The following is a 21,052-nucleotide window of genomic DNA, read 5'->3' on the forward strand; positions in this document are numbered from 1 at the left end:
CCACCAAAAGATGGAACATCAGAAGGTCCATAAATGTCTGTGTAATAATTACAAGAAGCTTTGTACTTTTGTGGCTTATTACTTTATGTGTTTGGTTTGTTTACCCTTAATACAATCCATAAACACAACAAAATCAGTAAAGTCTAGATTCAAAAGAATCACATCATTTACTAATTTTCTTAACCTTTCATTGAATATTGTCTAGTCTTTTATGCCACAAGATAAATAATTTTTTATTAATTGAGCTATGCTTAATTCTAACTTTATGATGCAAGGTCAAAATCCTTGCATCTATTAGAAACATAAACAGTAAAACTTAAGTCATCCTATCATGTATTAGAAGGAATATCAATAAGTGATTCAAAATATACAAAAGTCAAAAGACTAATCATTCTCTTTCGAATCATTTTGTATATTTCGTGTAATTTTTATAAAAATGTTCAATACATAAATGACACTTTTGCATTATTACATTCCTTTCTTTTAGTAGATTGACCTAAATATATTAATTTTGGGTGTTACTCACTTAATGTATTTTCAGGCTTATTCCCAAATTTCTTTTTAACTTCTTGAGTCATCAAATGAACATAATGATTACCTTACTACTTAAGTCGTGTCTCCTCCTAAATTAACATAATGGTCAATTAATTCACTTTCCACTTATCTTAATAGTGTTAATACGAAATGACCCATACTTAAGATTCTTAATTTTGTAGCAACATTAATCATCTCAAAATTATGTTCTTACATGGTACGAGTACCAACAAAAAATGTATAGTAATTATATCAATTAATAATTTTCGTTTTAGATATTTTTCTACAATACGAAAACATTTTTATAATCAAATATTCCTTAGCACTATCACTATGGGGAACAATTATTCGCATAACCATAATGTTTAATCTGTCCGATCTCTCCCAAACTTTATGGAGAATTTTTTCTTCCTCACCGACTTTATCACTAGGTTTCTCAATTTAAAATGTTAAATCAAGATTTAGCACACCTAAATTTTGAACCTAACTTATTCATTCCATTATGAGAAGTTAGTCCTATTGAGAACCAGAACAGATGTAGCATGCGTATTAAGGGATATAATAAAACAAATATAATAAGATAAAATGCTCACAACAATAATATTTTTAGTTAACAACACGTATATATAACTTAAAATATAAATACAATATATAACTATAGTACCCCTTTGGGTGGCAACTATAAAATGCTAATAATGATGCTTATTTGTATTTATTTGTATACCTTCATTGGTGATTCATTATTTAATTAAACAGATAAATTACCTTTGGATATCCTATATCTACCTAATTAAAAAATACATACAATCCCTTAATTTTTATTTAATCACTTGAAAATCAATTTCCTTTGGAGAATTATTTCTCATAATTAAATAAACTTAATATTCATGAATACCATAAAAAATGATAAGCATCATAATTTATGAAATATTGCAATTATGTCTACCACTAAAATTAATATCCATCAACCATTATGGTTAAGCCACCTTGGTAGTTACCAATCTTTACATAATATGAATGTTAAATTAGCTAGTGACTAATTCATCTTTAATTATATTTATTACTAAAATTAATATTCATCAACCATTATGGTTAGGCCACTTTGGTAGCTACTAACCCTCACATAATATGAATATTAAATTAGCTAGTAACTAATTAATCATTAATTTACCAATTTTAACATTATACACACATACTTATACTTGTTGATTGAAGTTTAAGTAACTTCAATCTCAGAAACTTAATAGTCCAAAAATTCAATAAAAATATTATTTTATTTTATATATATAATAAAAAATTATTATTATTATTTATTTCTGGACTTAGAGGCCATAATTGAATCAATCTAAAATTAACTCTCCATCATGTATGCATGTATGGGTACAAAAAGGATAATTTATTTGTAAGTCCAATAAGATCAAATTTATAGATTCGCTGTTTATTCTAAAAATTCAGATAATAAAATAAATAAATGCACATACTTTGTGTATTTAATAATTTATTAACTTTTAAATAACTAAAATAGAATATTTGAAATCATTAAACATCCTTTAATATAATAATAAGTTTCTTAAGACAATAACATACTGAAGCTATTTAAGAACCTTCCACGTTCATATGTTACTCCAATTGTGCACAAAGACCAAGAAACTAATACATGTATCTTGTTTGTCTATATGCCAGCCATGTAAAAAATATGAATTCTAAAGCAATAATTATAAGGCAACCTCAACCTGTTAGCAGTTTCAATCTATACCAGAAGGGGTGTTACCAGGCTTTGCATACTATTACTACGGTAATTCGTGAATTCCCTTATATTCGATAATTGATCCAAATTGCAAATCCATATATTTGGTAATTCGTAAATAGTCTTATGAGATTGATCAAAAACAAACACTATATATATATATAGATTCCATAGGAAAATTACACATTAAATATTTTTTATATAAATTAAATATTTATATAATTTAATTTTACTTTATATTTACACATTATTTATATAGAGGAAAATAATAAGTTCTTAAATCAGAAGTTCTGATACCACATATAAACTTTAATTATTCTTGCAAATCATTAATCACAAATACAGATAAATCCCAAATCTTAGAACTTCATTATTCGCACATACCTATAATTTATAAATAAATATAGTTAGATATAAATACATCGATCCATGATAGCAAATCTTATTGAGATCAAGTCCAATGTCGAGATCCTTTATCAACGAACTAAGCCGCAACTCTGAACAATAAACAAAATGTGGAAACTGATTTCTCTCTTTTAACTTTTTGCACACATAAAAACATTATATGTGTTATTTCATTAGCGTACATAATTGATGGAATATATGCACTTTTATAAAGGTAGAGAGATGACCAATTTTCCTTTTAGTAACTTTAATTTCACTTTCCATCAAAGTAAGGAATAATTAAGAAAATACTTCTCCAATAATTAATTACCAAAAAAGTAATTTATAAGTTGACCAAATAATATAATATTAATCTAATATCTATTTACTTAACCACTAATTAATGAATATATCATATATCTAAATCATTTGTGCCATACAATTAATAAATAATCTTACACATATCAAACACAATTGTTGCAGTCAATATAGTTAAAGGTCGATCCGGCCAAACAATTTATATACCTAGTAGCTTAGCTTACAATGCATGATACAAAATCAAGACACAAGATGGTATACATTTACGTGTGTGTATATATATATTTATATAATAATTTGGGAAACCTAAACTATTATATAAAAAATTCTTTTAAATATAGTTGATGTCGGATAATATGTGACATTGATAAGTTAAACAACTACTCGAAAATCTTCCGGTTGAAAAAAAAAACAAAAAAACAAAAAAACAAAACAAAACGTGCTAACTTTCACCATTTTTTTTGCACTCCTTATAAAAGTTTTTTTTTTTTTTTTTTAGTACTTCCAAAATATGTCAATAGCCTCGTGCCATGTGCAACCATTTCAATCAGGACAGAAAATTTGCATTTCTTAACTTTAAAAAATTATAATACCTTGCTTTATTGATCAAAATGACTAGGATCATTTTTAAATCCATAACGCCACATAAAGTAAATGAATTATCATATTTTGTGTTATAAATATACACAAACCTATTTTTTTATTTTTTATTATTATTATTTTTTTGTCTTTCATAAACGGTTCTGTTGTAATTAATTTTACAACTATTGTTATTTTATTTTCTATTTCTCGAGAGGTAAAGTGGTAAGTAAGATTGCAACTTTAAAGTAGTTAAGGGGTTAGTTGCAGGCATATTATTAAGTGGACAATATTTCAGTCCTTTTTCATTACAACAGATTGTGTCATGTACACTAACGTGTCCCAATAGGAAGTTGACATCTCTTTTAAACTTAAAAAAATACAAAATATGGATTATACCCATTTTTTATGGTTAAACCCGATAGATTTATTTTTTTCCTTACTCAACTTTGAATGTTATTTTTAATTAACTCATGGAAATTTGTCTTTCCTACATTTTTCTGTTATTTTTAATTTTCTTAAGATATAAAAGTATCCTTAAAAAAATTGAACTAACCATTTCTATTTCCCCCTTTTTAAAATCTACGTCAACTGTTTTTTATACATGCTATATATGAAAGTTATTTCTTTCTCCACTCAATTCTACGATTTCTACCTTATTTGTACAATGTATATACTCAAATTAATAAAAATTTGAGTAATTACACTGGACTAACATAAGAAATTTGCCACAAAATGCAGTCCGGTGATTTGTCATAAACAAAGTGAGTGCATAAATTTTTTATCAATATAAAAAAAGTGATATAGGTTTGGAATGATTTGCAGCTAAGGAAAAAGAAAGATGCAGATGAAGATACACAGATGGGAGCAAAGAGATGAAAAAAATAAATCTATCAGGTTTACCCAAAAAAATGGGTATAACCCATGTTTTGTATTTTTTTAAGTTTATAAGAAGTGTCAACCTCTTATTAGGACACGTTAGTGTGCATGACATAATATATCTTGACGAGGCAGGACTGAAGTATCCTTATGAAGTCATGAATGTTAATAGGGGAGGAGGTTTGCAGTTAACCCTAAAATAGATGTGTGTATATATATATATGTGCGCATGAATATTTACAAAATTCTCTTAAATTAAAATAGCATTAATGTTTTAAGAGATTTTAATTTGCAGGATCTCATTGGTTAGACTTATTGGAATCAAACAGAAGAACTGATCCATATTGGTTGGTTAAGCAACGAAAGAGAGAAATGGAGATCATTAAAGGATGGATAACAAAGTACTATGCTGATCTGTCATCCATGAAAAAAAAAAATTATTATTTTTTGATAATTTTAGTATTAATATGTAAGGATGTAATCCGAAGTCATTATAGGCAATTAAATAATAATCGTGTACAGCAAAACTATTTATCTGTGTGTATTTAACTAATTTTAATCCGAAAATCATTACAATGTTTAAATATAATATTATCTGCGTGTGGAGCATCATGTTTCTTTTCCTTTTTTTTGAAAAAAAAAATAATAATAATTAAGAGACTTAATCCTTTGGAACCTATCATGAGTCATGATAAAGGTTCCTCACTTGGCTCACCAAAAGGGTTTTCTTTTTTTCTTCAACTAATACAACTACCATTCGATTATATAACCGTCTTGATCAAAAGCATATTAGTTATCAAATTTGACAAGGAAAATTAAATATTCAAATAATGGACTAAGAGTTGGATACCTTTTTTGAAAATATTAAAGTTGGACTTCCATATGTATATAGTAATATATATATGTTTATGTATATAAGGATGGTAATTTCTTCACTATAATATTTAGGAAAAAAAAAATTTCTTCATTATAAGACTGAGTAGTGAAAATTTGTGGATGTTGAGATCCCACATTTTGTTTATTGGTCTTATCTTTTTCTAAAACAGAAGCCTAGTGGTATATATTGAGTTTTAATCAAATAATTTACATATAGAAATCAAGAATACTATAATTAATTAAAGAGATAATTTAATCTCATATCGGATTAATGATTAACGCACATATACCTTTAGATTTTGAAGGATAGCCTTAGAATTCTTTGTGATCTTGCAAAATATTAGAGTGTTTTACCCCCTTCTGAGAGTTGTCTTTCGATAGGGCTGAATATGGGTTTAAAACCCTTACATATAACAACAACAGGGGGGACGACTTCTCTACAAATAAACATACCTAAGTCTCCCTTCCTATCATGGAAACTTAGATATAAATGGTTATAATTAAATCATACCAAATAAGTTGAAAAGCCACAATCCAACGGTATAAAACCAAACTCCTAATTAGATCACCAAATTAGAAAGTACAACCCAATCCATCAAGTATAGATAATCACATTGCAATCCTATTTTAGAAAATGTAGTGCATAGGACCATAAAATAATTTTTATTATTTATATATAAAAATTTTCAACAATCTCTGTAATAACTCTAATTTTCAAAAGGATAAAATGGGAATTTAAATTTTAGATTTTGATTTTGATTTCATTTGTATTTAATTATATGACTTAGTTGTTTAAATTAATTGTTTTAATTGATGAAATTATTTTATGTGTATTTGCTTAATTGCTTAATTATAATTTATGTGTTTAATTTAATTGTTGAATTGAAATTGTTTTAATTTAAATTATCTGATTAGTTTGTGGTTTTACTGTAATTGTTTTATTTATGAGTTAATTTAATTATTTGATTAATTTATGGTTTAAATGGATTATTTGTTTTATTTGGTTTTATATATAGTGTAAATTTAGGGTTTTCTTTTGTGAGTTTTAGTGGTCACATGTTAGGATTGGAATTAGGGTTAGGATTTTATAGACGGCTATATATATTTATGTTCTTTTACGTCTGTTAGGAAAAAAAACCCTATTCACGAAATAGTTTCTTTTAGAGGAAAACAGAGAGAGTCTCGGAATATAATCTGTGAGGCTAAAGGAGGAAGACTGGAGGAAGAACAGAGGGGCTACTTCTGGATGGAACCAAGAAGCAATAGAGGAAGGGAACTGTGAGCAGAGCAGAGGGGAAACAGACTTAGAGAATTCTGAAACTTAAATTTAGAGATGACACTTAAGGTTTCACACCGAAATCTAAAGGCAAGTTTCAGTCTATTCCTCTCCTGTAAACTTGTGTTCTGTGCATCTTTTATAGACTCCAGGAACTTAATTAAACGTTTAAAAATGGACTTTATGCATGCTAAATGATTTCGGTAATCTGTTCTGTGTTTTTTTAACGTTCAAACTTATTCTTACATAAGCTGTTGTGTGTAGTTTAAGTTTTTTTGTCAATTGGTTCACACTAGAATAGGAGGAGTCTCTAGGGGTTTAAGAGCTTTAATGAAACCTTAATAATCTTAAAAAGGTCTGGAATAGGACACTGGACTTCACCGGAATTACAGACGACAACCGGACGAAGCAGAACGAAGCAGTTGAAGCAGAGGAGGCTCTCAAAGAGAGAGAGCCGGCTCTAGGAAGCAAAGAGCCGGCTCCCCCTCTATTAGAGCCGGCTCCAAGGGTTATGGGAGCCAGCTCTACGTTTCTAAGAGCAGGCTCTGTGATTCTATGTACTTACTGGAGTGGTTTGTGCGTTGTTTGGCTTGTTGGTGATTTTTCTGAGCTGTGTTTGGGCTAGGCAGATGAAGTTATATATTAATTCGTGAAATATTAGAGCCCTAAGATGCATTAATTTATTTATATGCTAATGTATTAAACGGTGGGAAAATCTAAGATAAGTCGCAGACTGTTTACGGACATAACGGATTGTAAAGGTTTAATTGCTTAAACTGTGTCTAGCAATTAAAAGAGTTGGAACATGGATTCCAAACATTTCACCATGCTATATTAGAGCCACTTCTAATAAATTAATGTCTTAGTACTCATGGAATTAACTGTAGGGAAGTATACAACAGTACAAGGTAAAAATATACGACTTTGTACGCTGCTAACGGATAGGAAGGACTAATTTGCTAAGTCTTGTTTTAAAATTTCAACGGACTGTTGCATGGTGTCTAACAGGATATTATGCTATATTAGGACTCACAATGCATAATTTATTCTAATATGCTAAAGGTTTTCATAGTGTGGGAGTTTTAAGTAATGACGCACATTGTTGGTGATTATAAAGTATCTAGTTGTGTAAACTTAATTTAGCAACTTAGATGACTGGAGGATAGTTCTAAAATCTATGTTAGATACAGAATAGGGTCATGTATTTATTAGACCTTATTTGTGCATAGGTTGGATTTTAATTAAGGAACTAATAAATTAGGTTACATTAATTAAATGGAGATTGTTATTTTAATGGTTAAACTGTTCTTTATGTTTCAGCAACTATTGGTTAGTACTGTGGATTTTTCTGAGTTATAGTTTGGCATTCTCAGCTTTATAATTGACTCTTACTATTGTTAATATTGTCAACTGCTGGACTGTACTATGGGTTAGTTGAAATTTAATTAAATGAATTAAATTGTCAATGACATCGATGGATACTGGATCTTAACTTGATGAATTATTAAACTTTGTCTCGTTAATTACATGGATGGATTCTGGATTACAAGTTGATGAACTGTTTAAACTCTGTATATCAACTATTTGGATTACGTGGGTATGATTTGATGAACTATTGAAAATGTTGCATCATTCAAGGATCATTTGCATTATATGTACCGGTATGGGACGGTGACATATCAGGGATGGATTAGATCAAAAAGTTAAGTCCTACCCCTTCATACATAAGGAATAGATTAACTAAAACAGTTAAATCCTACATGGATGCATGTCCTGTCAACTAAAACAGTTGAACGACATAATGGATATTTGTTTTATCTTTCTGCACTAGGAAGGAAAATATATATATATTTATGGTACCGTGATACGAACTTGAGTCTCCTGATCACGGTTAGGGTGCGTATATTGCAAAGGTTGGGTAGCTAGATATAGTTAATGTTCCCTGGTAGGTCTAGGTACTTGGCTGCTGAAAAACGTGTTTTATATGTCACCTTCTACTCAGGCTGAACTATGTTATAGGCTAGTAAGCATCCTATAGTGTGTATATATATATATATGGACTATTGTAGATATTGCCGAGCTATCAAGGATGTATCTGCGTATCGGGTTTATGTACGGATCGTAGTAGATTGGAACTTGCATGTGGGCCTGACCCACTTTTATTTTTCAGGTATTCGCCAGTACCAGGCTTAGAGTTTGATCATGTTGATGCAGATACAGACACTCACTCTTCCGGTTACATATGATTTCCTCTCTATTTTGGTTTTGGATTTTAATTCTGTAAATTTATTTAACGTTTTGGAATTAGGGGTCCACTAGGTGGATTCCCGAGTTGTACGGATTTAAATTATATTAATTTATTATTTAAGGTTCGAGGATTTTCATTTTAGTTTCTTCCAGCGCATTATTATTTTATTCTTAATTCAGTTTTATTCTTGCTTGGTTACATATTAATTGTCTGATATCCCTCGGATCTGTGCTCGGACTTGATCACCCGTGGCTCTAGAATCGAGGGGTATCACAGTTGGTATCAGAGCACTCCAGGTTTTAGTGTCCTTAGGAGTGTCTTTTGTTAGAAGTCTTCCGTGTTGCGTCTCTTAAAAACTTAGAGTCATATTAGGATTCGTTGTACTCTTTTACGGTTCATTAGGAGGAGCTCCTGATGTCAATTATATTCCATAATTATGGAATGGTTGACACTAGAAGGAGGATGGGGTCTGCGGCGACAAAAAATCAGACCGAAGGAGTAGAGGAGTACGTTATCGAGTTCTCTATCAGAAGCAGAACTTGAGATTTAAGGTTTAGTTCCGGTTGGCACTACTTTTCGAAGTATAAGCCAATGAGGGATATAGGAGTGTGTTTTAGGTCCCCGTATAAAGGGACTAACACGATTTTAGTTATTCTCATAAAGGAGACAACCGAGGAATAGGAGTCCAAAGAGGATTCTAGTGGAGGAAATTTCAATAAACCCAAGAAAAAGGGTATTAAATGTTGAAAATCAAGGATCACGTGAAAGTGATCTTGTTCGCTAATAGTATAGTGAACGATACTTATAGAGTTGGTATGGATTGACCTACATATAGTTAGACTTTTGTTTTACCTTTAAAAGAAGTAGATAAAAGAGAATTCTTCAGGAGTTTAGGATAGGATGGAGTTCTTCTCAGAACGAAGCAGTGATTTGATATCACGTTCCGGGAAGTATAGAAAGTAGGTTGAGACGTTCTAAGTTGCCTTATAAAGCTACATTAGACGGTTTATATTCCGCGTATAAGGAGGATGAAGGTTAAGCCTTTGGAATTTGCTGAGGCAAATGGATTTAGTTTGGAGCTATGGTTGGAGCTTATGTTTTGAGGTTGGTTGATTACCTCCGAAACTGGAAAAGGAGATTATGAACCAATCAGGCACAGTTGATTTCTAAAGGAGATTTTCTTTGCAAGGAGGAACGATGTTTTACGTAGATTTTATTGTGTTTTATTGTGTGTGCATTATGTGTTTCTTTTTGTTAAATGTTCAGGAGGGGGAATGTGGTTTAGTTGGGGACACGAGTATGTGATCAATCAACTATCATTTTGGAGGAATAGCGATAACTATACTAGGATTTCGGGCATGGGGTCCAAGGATTTGGTAGTATACCTACCCTTAGCCAATTTAGTGAACTTAAATATGCGTAGTTATAGTATGTGTTCAGGATGGGATAAGAAAAACCAGCAGTTTTGAGTCAAATGATATAGATTCATTGGATAAGCTGTAACGTCATGCTGGTTTATCGAAAGAACTGGCTTGGCTGAATATCTTCTAGGAAAATTTTAGACAGGTGTTCCTAAGTCAGTAAGAGGATTTTGGTACTGGTTTAAGTACTTGTTGGAATGACACCGACTGACGATAATAGACGAATTTACTAGTCATCAGTCAATTCTTAATCAAGAATTTTATTCTCATCAGGGGGTGTCATTAGGAGGAGGTGCTGGCGATGCATATCAAGGAGAAGGCAGAGTTACTCATTTGCACAAATAATATGGAAATTTTTTTTGGTTACCGTTCGCAACAAGGAGTTGTTGCTCGAAATTTTTTTGACTATTTGGAGGATGAAAAGATTTCCATATGCGGTTGCAGTTAAACGGGATGTCTAATAGACACTTACTTGTGTTTGAAAAGTAAGATGTCAAAGACTTGAAGATGAGACCGAACATCTACTATCTGTCTCAAAGTTTGATGTTTGGTAAATAATCTAGATGGACCGTCAGAGATCATTAGATCCTTGCGGCCACTTCTCATGCTAAAGCGGGACTGACAGAGTAGTTTCCACGGATCTAGATGAGAGATTACTGATTCTACACAAGGGTCAGGATTCTGGTTGGGAGATCGTTGACTGATAAAATTAAATCAGTTTCATTTTGTCTATTTTGGGAACTAGTAAGATATCAGTTCCTACGAATAGCGCGGATCACGAGACGGCTTAGATGGATAAATATGGTGACTCACACTTTGTGTTAAGCTACGTCTGGTGGAAGTAATAGGGAAGAGGATGATCTTATCAACCGGTATGGTAATTGAACCTTCGGTGGTTATTGCGCAATCCGTTGTGGTTTAGCATGTGGAAATAATACCACTTGCTATTACCAGGGAAATAAAAGTGGTCAACTTAGAATATTTGAGCTGACCCCACAGGAGGTAGTACCTTACTCAGATGAGTTTAAGGTACTGAAGGAAGATTGGTAGTTATCTTTCTGCTTCTAGGAAGGTCGGAGTGACTGAGCTGTAAAATTCATAAATTTTACGGTGCAGTCAACTGGTTATGGTTTGCATCCCGACATACAATGTTAGTTTTGGTGCGGTACGGATAGGGACATGTACATAACTGTCTCCAAGAGTATCATCTGTTAGTAAGGTGGAAAATTGATACTTGGATATCACTAGAGGTTTTAGTCCTTTCTTATATCGAAATGGGAGTAGAACTAATCAGGAGGGGATGGTTGGTAGAAATTACTGACATTTGTTGGAATTTTAATTCCATATGGTTTAAGAGTAGTGGATAGAGCAAGTTCGCTTATGGACTACACTTTAGTGGAGTTTACTTTGGCGTTTCTTATCAGTTGTACATTGCGCTGATAACGGAGTTATAGCATGTGGTTATTCAATATGGAAGATAACCGGTGCTATGTTAAAGGAGCTTTCTGAAGGTGTTGGAGCAACAACTATGCTTCGCATCTCTAGACGGGAAATTGGATCACGATATTATATTTGATCATGGCAAATATGCTTAGGATATACCTCCTAGGTGGGCATGGGTAATTAAAAGCATTATTTAGCTTTTTCGATATTATCTGTGCTATTGTTGGCACAAGGAGGTTCGTGCAACAATGTTTGGGATTTTGGATAGTAGGTTGTGCCGATCTCTCACTAGTTGGTCTGGTATGGAAGCGAGGTTATCTGATAAGACCTTGACTTCATGTAAGGATACATCGGAGAAACATACCCTCTTTTGGTAATGAGTGCGCACAGTTTGGAGGCGACAATCGGATTTTGTGGATAGTTGAACTCGTATATAGGAGTTCTCTATCAGGAAATGGTTGTTTTGGAGGAAGGTCAATTTTCTGTATTACACTGCCTTTTCACGGATTTTGTTAATCAAGTTAGGCAGTTGTTTATATTATAGCTTTACCAACTTGTTAAGCACTGGATGCATCGGAATTTTATGTGTGTGTTCAATGGAACTGGAAGGAATAGGGATTGTTACCCTTCGCTAAATATGGGTATGATTGGATCGTTGATAGATACAACTTAGGAGATGTATATTTATGCTATTTTTTCTTTTCCATAGAAACTTAGTGTGTTGTTGGTTATGTTGGGAATTTGGTGGAGCTCATATAAATGGTTGTACCACGCGAAAACGGAAATGAATTTTGCAAAGTCATTAATTCAGACTTTTCGTGAATTCCGAGGACGGAATTCCTTTTGTTAGGGGGGAAGAATGTAATATCCCTAGTTTTCAAAAGGATAAAATGGGAATTTAAATTTTAGATTTTGATTTTGATTTCATTTGTATTTAATTATATGACTTAGTTGTTTAAATTAATTGTTTTAATTGGTGAAATTATTTTATGTGTATTTGCTTAATTGCTTAATTATAATTTATGTGTTTAATTTAATTGTTGAATTGAAATTGTTTTAATTTAAATTATTTGATTAGTTTGTGGTTTTACTGTAATTGTTTTATTTATGAGTTAATTTAATTATTTGATTAATTTATGGTTTAAATGGATTATTTGTTTTATTTGGTTTTATATATAGTGTAAATTTAGGGTTTTCTTTTGTGAGTTTTAGCCGTCACATGTTAGGATTGGAATTAGGGTTAGGATTTTATAGACAGCCATATATATTTATGTTCTTTTACGTCTGTTAGGAAAAAAAAAAAACCCTATTCACGAAATAGTTTCTTTTAGAGGAAAACAGAGAGAGTCTCGGAATATAATCTGTGAGGCTAAAGGAGGAAGACTGGAGGAAGAACAGAGGGGCTGCTTCTGGATGGAACCAAGAAGTAATAGAGGAAGGGAACTGTGAGCAGAGCAGAGGGGAAACAGACTTAGAGAATTCTGAAACTTAAATTTAGAGGCGACGCTTAAGGTTTCACACCGAAATCTAAAGGCAAGTTTCAGTCTATTCCTCTTCTGTAAACTTGTGTTCTGTGCATCTTTTATAGACTCCAGGAACTTAATTAAATGTTTAGAAATGGACTTTATGCATGCTAGATGATTTCGGTAATCTGTTCTGTGTTTTTTTAACGTTCAAACTTATTCTTGCATAAGCTGTTGTGTGTAGTTTAAGTTTTCTTGTCAATTGGTTCACACTGGAATAGGAGGAGTCTCTAGGGGTTTAACAGCTTTAATGGAACCCTAATAATCTTAAAAAGGTTTGGAATAGGACACTGGACTTCGCCGGAATCACAGACGACAACCGGACGAAGTAGAACGAAGCAATTGAAGTAGAGGAGGCTCTCAAAGAGAGAGAGCCGGCTCTAGGAAGCAAAGAGCCGGCTCCCCCTCTATTAGAGCTGGCTCCAAGGGTTATGGGAGCCGGCTCTATGCAGGTTAGAGCCTGCTCTACGTTTCTAAGAGCAGGCTCTGTGATTCTATGTACTTACTGGAGTGGTTTGTGCGTTGTTTGGCTCGTTGGTGATTTTTCTGAGCTATGTTTAGGCTAGGCAGATGAAGTTATATATTAATTTGTGAAATATTAGAGCCCTAGGATGCATTAATTTATTTATATGCTAATGTATTAAATGGTGGGAAAATCTAAGACAAGTCGCAGACTGTTTACGGACATAACGGATTGTAAAGGTTTAATTGCTTAAAATGTGTCTAGCAATTAAAAGAGTTGGAACATGGATTCCAAACATTTCACCATGCTATATTAGAGCCACTTGTAATAAATTAATGTCTTAGTACTCATGGAATTAACTGTAGGGAAGTATACAACAGTACAAGGTAAAAATATACGACTTTGTACACTGCTAACGGATAGGAAGGACTAATTCGCTAAGTCTTGTTTTAAAAATTTAACGGACTGTTGCATGGTGTCTAATAGGATATTATGCTATATTAGGACTCATAATGCATAATTTATTCTAATATGCTAAAGGTTTTCACAGTGTGTGAGTTTTAAGTAATGACGCACATTGTTGGTGATTATAAAGTATCGAGTTGTGTAAACTTAATTTAGCAACTTAGATAACTGGAGGATGGTTCTAAAATCTATGTTAGATATAGAATAGGGTCATGTATTTATTAGACCTTATTTGTGCATAGGCTGGATTTTAATTAAGGAACTAATAAATTAGGTTCCATTAATTAAATAGAGATTGTTATTTTAATGGTTAAACTGTTCTTTATGTTTCAGCAACTATTGGTTAGTACTGTGGATTTTTCTGAGTTATAGTTTGGCATTCTCAGCTTTATAATTGACTTTTACTATTGTTAATATTGTCAACTGCTGGACTATACTATGGGTTAGTTGAAATTTAATTAAATGAATTAAATTGTCAATGACATCGATGGATACTGGATCTTAACTTGATGAATTATTAAACTTTGTCTCGTTAATTACATGGATGGATTCTGGATTGCAAGTTGATGAACTGTTTAAACTCTGTATATCAACTATTTGGATTACGTGGGTATGATTTGATGAACTGTTGAAAATGTTGCATCATTCAAGGATCATTTGCATTATATGTACCGGTATGGGACGGTGACATATTAGGGATGGATTAGATCAAAAAGCTAAGTCCTACCCTTTCATACATAAGGAATAGATTAACTAAAACAGTTAAATCCTACATGGATGCATGTCCTGTCAACTAAAACAGTTGAACGACATAATGGATATTTGTTTTATCTTTCTGCACTAGGAAGGAATTTATATATATATTTATGGTACCGTGATACGAGCTTGAGTCTCATGATCACGGTTAGGGTGCATATATTGCAAAGGTTGGGTAGCTAGATATAGCTAATGTTCCCTGGTAGGTCTAGGTACTTGGCCGCTGAAAAACGTGTTTTATATGTCACCTTCTACTCAGGCTGAACTATGTTATAGGCTAGTGAGCATCCTATAGTGTGTATATATATATATATGGACTAGTGTAGATATTGCCGAGCTATCAAGGATGTATCTGCGTATCGGGTTTATGTACGGATCGTAGTAGATTGGAACTTGCATGTGGGCCTGACCCACTTCTATTTTTCAGGTATTCGCCAGTACCAGGCTTAGAGTTTGATTGTGTTGATGCAGATACAGACACTCACTCTTCCGGTTACATATGATTTCCTTTCTATTTTGGTTTTGGATTTTAATTCTGTAAATTTATTTAAAGTTTTGGAATTAGGGGTCCACTAGGTGGATTCCCGAGTTGTACGGATTTAAATTATATTAATTTATTATTTAAGGTTCGAGGATTTTCATTTTAGTTTCTTCCAGCGCATTATTATTTTATTCTTAATTCAGTTTTATTCTTGCTTGGTTACATATTAATTGTCTGATATCCCTCGGATCTGTGTTCGGACTTGATCACCCGTGGCTCTAGAATCGAGGGGTATCACAATCTTCCACTCGGTCCATGCGCTCCAAGTTTTATAAAAATGACATCATGAATTGCAACACACTTTAGAAAAGTTAAGTGGTCACTCATTTTGTTTTATAAAAAAAACAATTATCGAAATAGATGGATTTATACTTTAGAACAATCTCCTTTATAGACTTCCTCAACAGTGGATCATGAATGCATAGACAAGTAATATATTAGTCTAAACAGTTCTGTGATCTCAAAATCAATTCCATTTAGAATTCAAGCAAATATAGTGATTTTTATTGTATTTCATGAGATGTGCAAACTGCATGTGGTCTAAACGCATACCTTAATATCTGTCCTGCTTCATACCATCGCGGTATGTCACCTGAACATATTACAACAAATCTCCAACCTTCTGTTCAGTGTGAGGATTTACTGATATAGAGTCAATCCCATATCTAGCCCAAGCTATCCTCATGGAGTGTGAAATACTCCAATAGGCAAACTTTAATATTTATGTTTGGATTTACCAATGTGGTGTTAATCTCATATCTATTTCAAACAACCATATGAGTGAAATACCATTCCCAGACAAATCTTATGTTTGGATTTAACAATATGGTGCCAATCTCATATCTAGTCCAAACAACCGCATGAGTGAAATATCACTCCCAAACAAACTTTAATAATTATTTTGGATTTAACGATGTGGTGCCAATATCACATCTAGCCCAAACAATCTTATGAGTGAAATACCACTCCCAGGCAAACATAATAGCACGTGCATAAACCATATATATCAAGATAATAATAATGATGCATCATAACTTTATTTTTTTTATGCAAATAACTGTCACCATAAGGTGTAAACTGGAGGGAAAAAAATTGTCTCCACAATATCTAAAAAAAATACCAGACATCATAACATAATGACTCTCGAAGACCTATCCGAATCATGTGCTTTATTAATACTTTATTATCTTCAATTGGAGATCTTTAGTGAGAGAATCTACAATCAAATTTTCTACTCTATCTGGGAACTAGCACCTTCCTTAACCTTCTCACACACGAAAAGGTACTTTATGTCTATATGCTTACTACACTTAGTCACTCTTAATTAATAGAAGTCTTTAAAGAAAGTCCAAGTATTCCGGTAGAGTGATCTCTACGGATCCTAATGCCAAGTACATACTCTGTATACCCACGTCCTTTATGTTAAAAAAAAAACTTTACATAAAATTATCAATATCATGTATCAAATGAATATCATTGCTACATTGCAAAATATCATTGACATATACGACAAGGAAAATAAAAGGACTCCCATTGAACTTGAGGTATATGCATTTATCCATAACATGCACTTTGAACCTATAATTAGTAATCACTGTATCAAAATTCGAATACCACTGCTGTAAAACTTACTTAACCCGTAAATGAGCGATAATGAATGAATTACTCTTAAAAAGTCCTTCAATGAAACTAGAGAAAAATCTCAAATAAATCAACACTTAACTTTTGCTTAAGCACTTGACCATCAATTTTGTCTTATATACATCATACACCTCAAAATCACCAATTACATCAGACTTCCAAGCTCAAGATGATCTCCTAAGCTAAACAGGCTTAGGAACTAGATTAGAAACTGAAAGAAGAGACTGCAAATGAGAAATAACTAAATGAGTAGGAATAGCTAAAAGAGTGAGAATAGGAACTATATATAAAACCACTAAAGAAAGTGGAATGAAGTCTGAAATAAATAGAATAGATACTGAAAGTTATTTCTCTGTAAAAAGAAACTACAGTATTCTAAACTTCCACTGGATTCGCCACTCTGTACAAATTTGTATGATATGTATCAATAATCTCCATAGGTATATTGGACAGTAAAAATATTCAATCCTTTAATCTTTCACGATGCCCAAAAAAATAATCATTGATAGTGTGAGTATCAACCTCCTTGATATCTACATTATATAAATTTGTCTCTATAAGACATCCTCACACTTTCTATTTTTTACAACTTTATTCTGTTCAGGAAAAACTAAGAGTGGTGTACTATGGCACAATACCTTGCTCTTTAAGTATGTATTGAAAGTATTACGATTTACACCATCCTTACCATTCTCCAATCAAAACTCATCACCTTAATCCGATCTTAAAATCATAATCTTTATACCGACTACTTTCAACTTTAGTTTAGTAGATTTTACATATATCAAGTGTTTCTGACTTCTGGTGGATTAAGTACACAATCATACCTTGAGAACACATCAATAAAGACAATGAAGTACGTTTGCTGCAAACGAGCTACAATAAGAAATGGATCACAAATGTCGGTATAAATATAGTCTAAAAGACTAAATGACCGACTAGCCTCAAAATTGTGTTTCTTAGTATCTGTCCTTTGACACAACCAACTCATAAAATTTGTGGCCAATAATCTCATCCTTGACTAAGTGTTCAAGTCTCTTTTGAGAGACATTCCCCAATATCCTATGCATAGCATAGATGAATCCTCTCTAACCAAAGTACAATTTTATTCGGAAGGTATCGAGTCTATAGAAAAACAAGAAACATGTAAGATCACACCCGAATCCATCACCATGTCAATATCTATACTTTTACCAAGTTAGGCTCAAATATTAACAGGAAAATTTTCTTTCATGCTTTGTTTTTCTTTTTCACCACAACAACTTATTATTATTATTATTTTTTATATCCTTTAATTTCTACAGAACCAACATTTATCATTCTATTCTCAATGTCTTTTTTGATGTATTGTTCTGTCTTTCTTTATTTTGTTTAGCCTTATACACTTTCTTGCTGCATACTTTCTTCTTGAAACTATTCTTTCTCTCACGATAAGATGAGCTGACTCAATTTTAACACCTTTGAGTCACTCCCCTTTAATCATATAAAGTGCTAATAGCTGGTTAATACTACATTTAACTTTTTATGAATTATAATTCACCTTGAAAAAAAATGAAAAAACCTAAGCAGAGAATAGATCACCATGTGGGCTAATAACTTATCATCAAATATGATTCCCTACTATCTCAAATCATTAACTAGTCAGCTTGCACATCATATAGATGTACTCCCTCACTGAACTTGATGAGCGCTGAAAAGTATACTTTTAAACCCATTAAATTTGAGTATTTTAGGACCTTTATTTATCTTATTTACCCGTTTTAGTACTTATTTGTTTTTTGGTCTATTTCAGATCAATAATGTTAAAATGGGCTAAAAATGGATTCTTAAGGCATTTTTGGAGTCAAACTAAGTCTTAGTGATGATCCGGAGCAAAAAGAGGCTGATTTGGAGCAAAATGAGACCAATGCTGAAAAACTGCCAAGTTGGATCGATCCAACTTTTTCTCTGATCGATCCAACTTCTCTGATCGATCCAACTTTTTCTCTGATCGATCCAACTTTTTCTCTGATCGATCGAACATTGCTGGCAGCGAGCTGTCTTTTTCCGTACGTGCCCAAAAGTCCACCTATCACATAGTACGGGATTAGATATTTTTGGGGCTATATTCCTAACTTAATGACTAAGAAAAGGACCTTCTATATAAAGGGAAGAGACCCATTTGTAAATAAGCTTTTATCTTTTTATTTTTATATTGTATTTTTTATTTCTCTCTCTAGCAAAGTTAGATATTAGGGTTAGAAGAAAAGAGGGAAGTGGAGGCACATCTTAAGATCCATCTTTAGACCACACTCTCTCTCTATCTCTAGAGCTTCAAAGAAGAGGAAGAAGAAGATGGAGCCATATTTGGAGCTTGATTCCATGACTACATCCACCTCCTCCATGATTGGCTAGATCTACACTTAGGGCTTGGATGAGCCCTAAGTCTTGTGTAATCTAAACCCTTGTATTTCTATTTTTGGGGATTTATATATATTGTTGTGATTAGTGCTCTAGTCTTGTGAATTTCATGAATCTTGGTATATTTCTATGATTTTTATGGTTTAATTCTTCCTATTAATTCTCTAGTTTATTTACATGTCTATGTGTGATTAAATTAGGAATTATTTCTTATATGATTCATATTGATTAATTCTTTATATTAATTCTCTATTTGATTACATGTTGTCTTATGTGGGATTATTTGGGAATTAATCTCTACACTAGTTTTTCTATACTAATTGCATGTCTATGTGTGGTTGATTGAAAATCTAGTGATGGCTAAGCATGGGTTTTCATTGAATGGGTTTGTCAATTAATTAGATGGTTTATACTTATGCTTGATGGGTTGTTCTACAATTTAATTCATGCTTGTAGGTAGGTAGACAATCTATGATTACTTAGATATTCCATGGCTTATTATTACAAATTCCATGATTCTCTATATTAATGTGTGCTACAATTATTGCTACTTAGATGGGTCATGCTTAAACTAGATGGGTTGTGCTACAATTAGTTTAGGTAGGACAAATCATGCTTAAATTAGATGATCCATGCTTAATATTACAATTGGTAGTCGATTTTGTTCATAACAATGTATTCCCCATTAATGGAAAGCAAGTGGTTAATTACACGAGCTTAGTGGTGATTCCAACACCCTAAGTCCTCTCTTTTCATCTCTTAAATTCCTATCTCTCATTAGTTTATTTTAATTGCATTTTAACTAATTGAATTTTAGTGTAATCAAACAATCAATCTCTCTTTGCAATCATTTGGTACATTAGAGTTGAAGTTAAATTCCAACACGAATAATCCCTTGGGACGATCCCTACTCACTCTTGCTACGTTAATAGTAGTGTTGGTAGTGGTTTTTATAAATTCAAATTTGACCTTAAAGGCTTTTCTTAAACCGAACATTCACTACATTATTTTGACGTATACAAGCGGCCTCGTCAAATTTTGGCGCCATTGCCGGGGATTAACGGTTTTGTTGGAATTAAACTAGACAATAGTGTTCATTTGATTGCTTCTATTTTTATTTTATTTTTCATTGTATATTCTTTTCTCTTGTTCTCATTATTATTTGTTCAATTAGGTACTTGACTGCAAGGAAGGCGAACTTTGGAACATGAAGCAATCATTGGAGGTTAAAGCTAAATTTGGAGTTGAAGTGCTAAAGGACCGTTGTGAGCAATTCTTGGAACTCTTGTATTTTAATTATTTCACTTCTTTGCATGCTTGTGATAGCCCTTGTTGAGGCTCATTTTATTGCTTAAATTTTTGTTCAAGCATAGACCCTTGTTGATGCCTTTATTTGTTGTATTTGGGTTTTAATTGTGAATGGATGAATTGTTTGATCCAAGTTTAGGGGGAAATTATATCCCTTCACCTTATGCTCCTCCACCATATTTTAATTCTTATGAGATTGAGTCCAATTCATTTTATGCATCATCTTATTATAAACTTGATCACTCATTTA

At 32.3% G+C, this 21,052-nt stretch overlaps 1 pseudogene; it reads left to right on the top strand.

Annotated features, from left to right (window-relative positions):
* The window catches only part of LOC132272895 (uncharacterized), a 47,915-nt pseudogene that overhangs the window by 6,505 nt on the left and 20,358 nt on the right, over nucleotides 1–21,052 (top strand).

This window comes from Cornus florida, unplaced genomic scaffold (assembly GCF_030987335.1).
Source record: "Cornus florida cultivar Cherokee Brave unplaced genomic scaffold, ASM3098733v1 CherokeeBrave_3.0.0_Hap2_Chr01, whole genome shotgun sequence".
NCBI lineage: Eukaryota > Viridiplantae > Streptophyta > Magnoliopsida > Cornales > Cornaceae > Cornus > Cornus florida.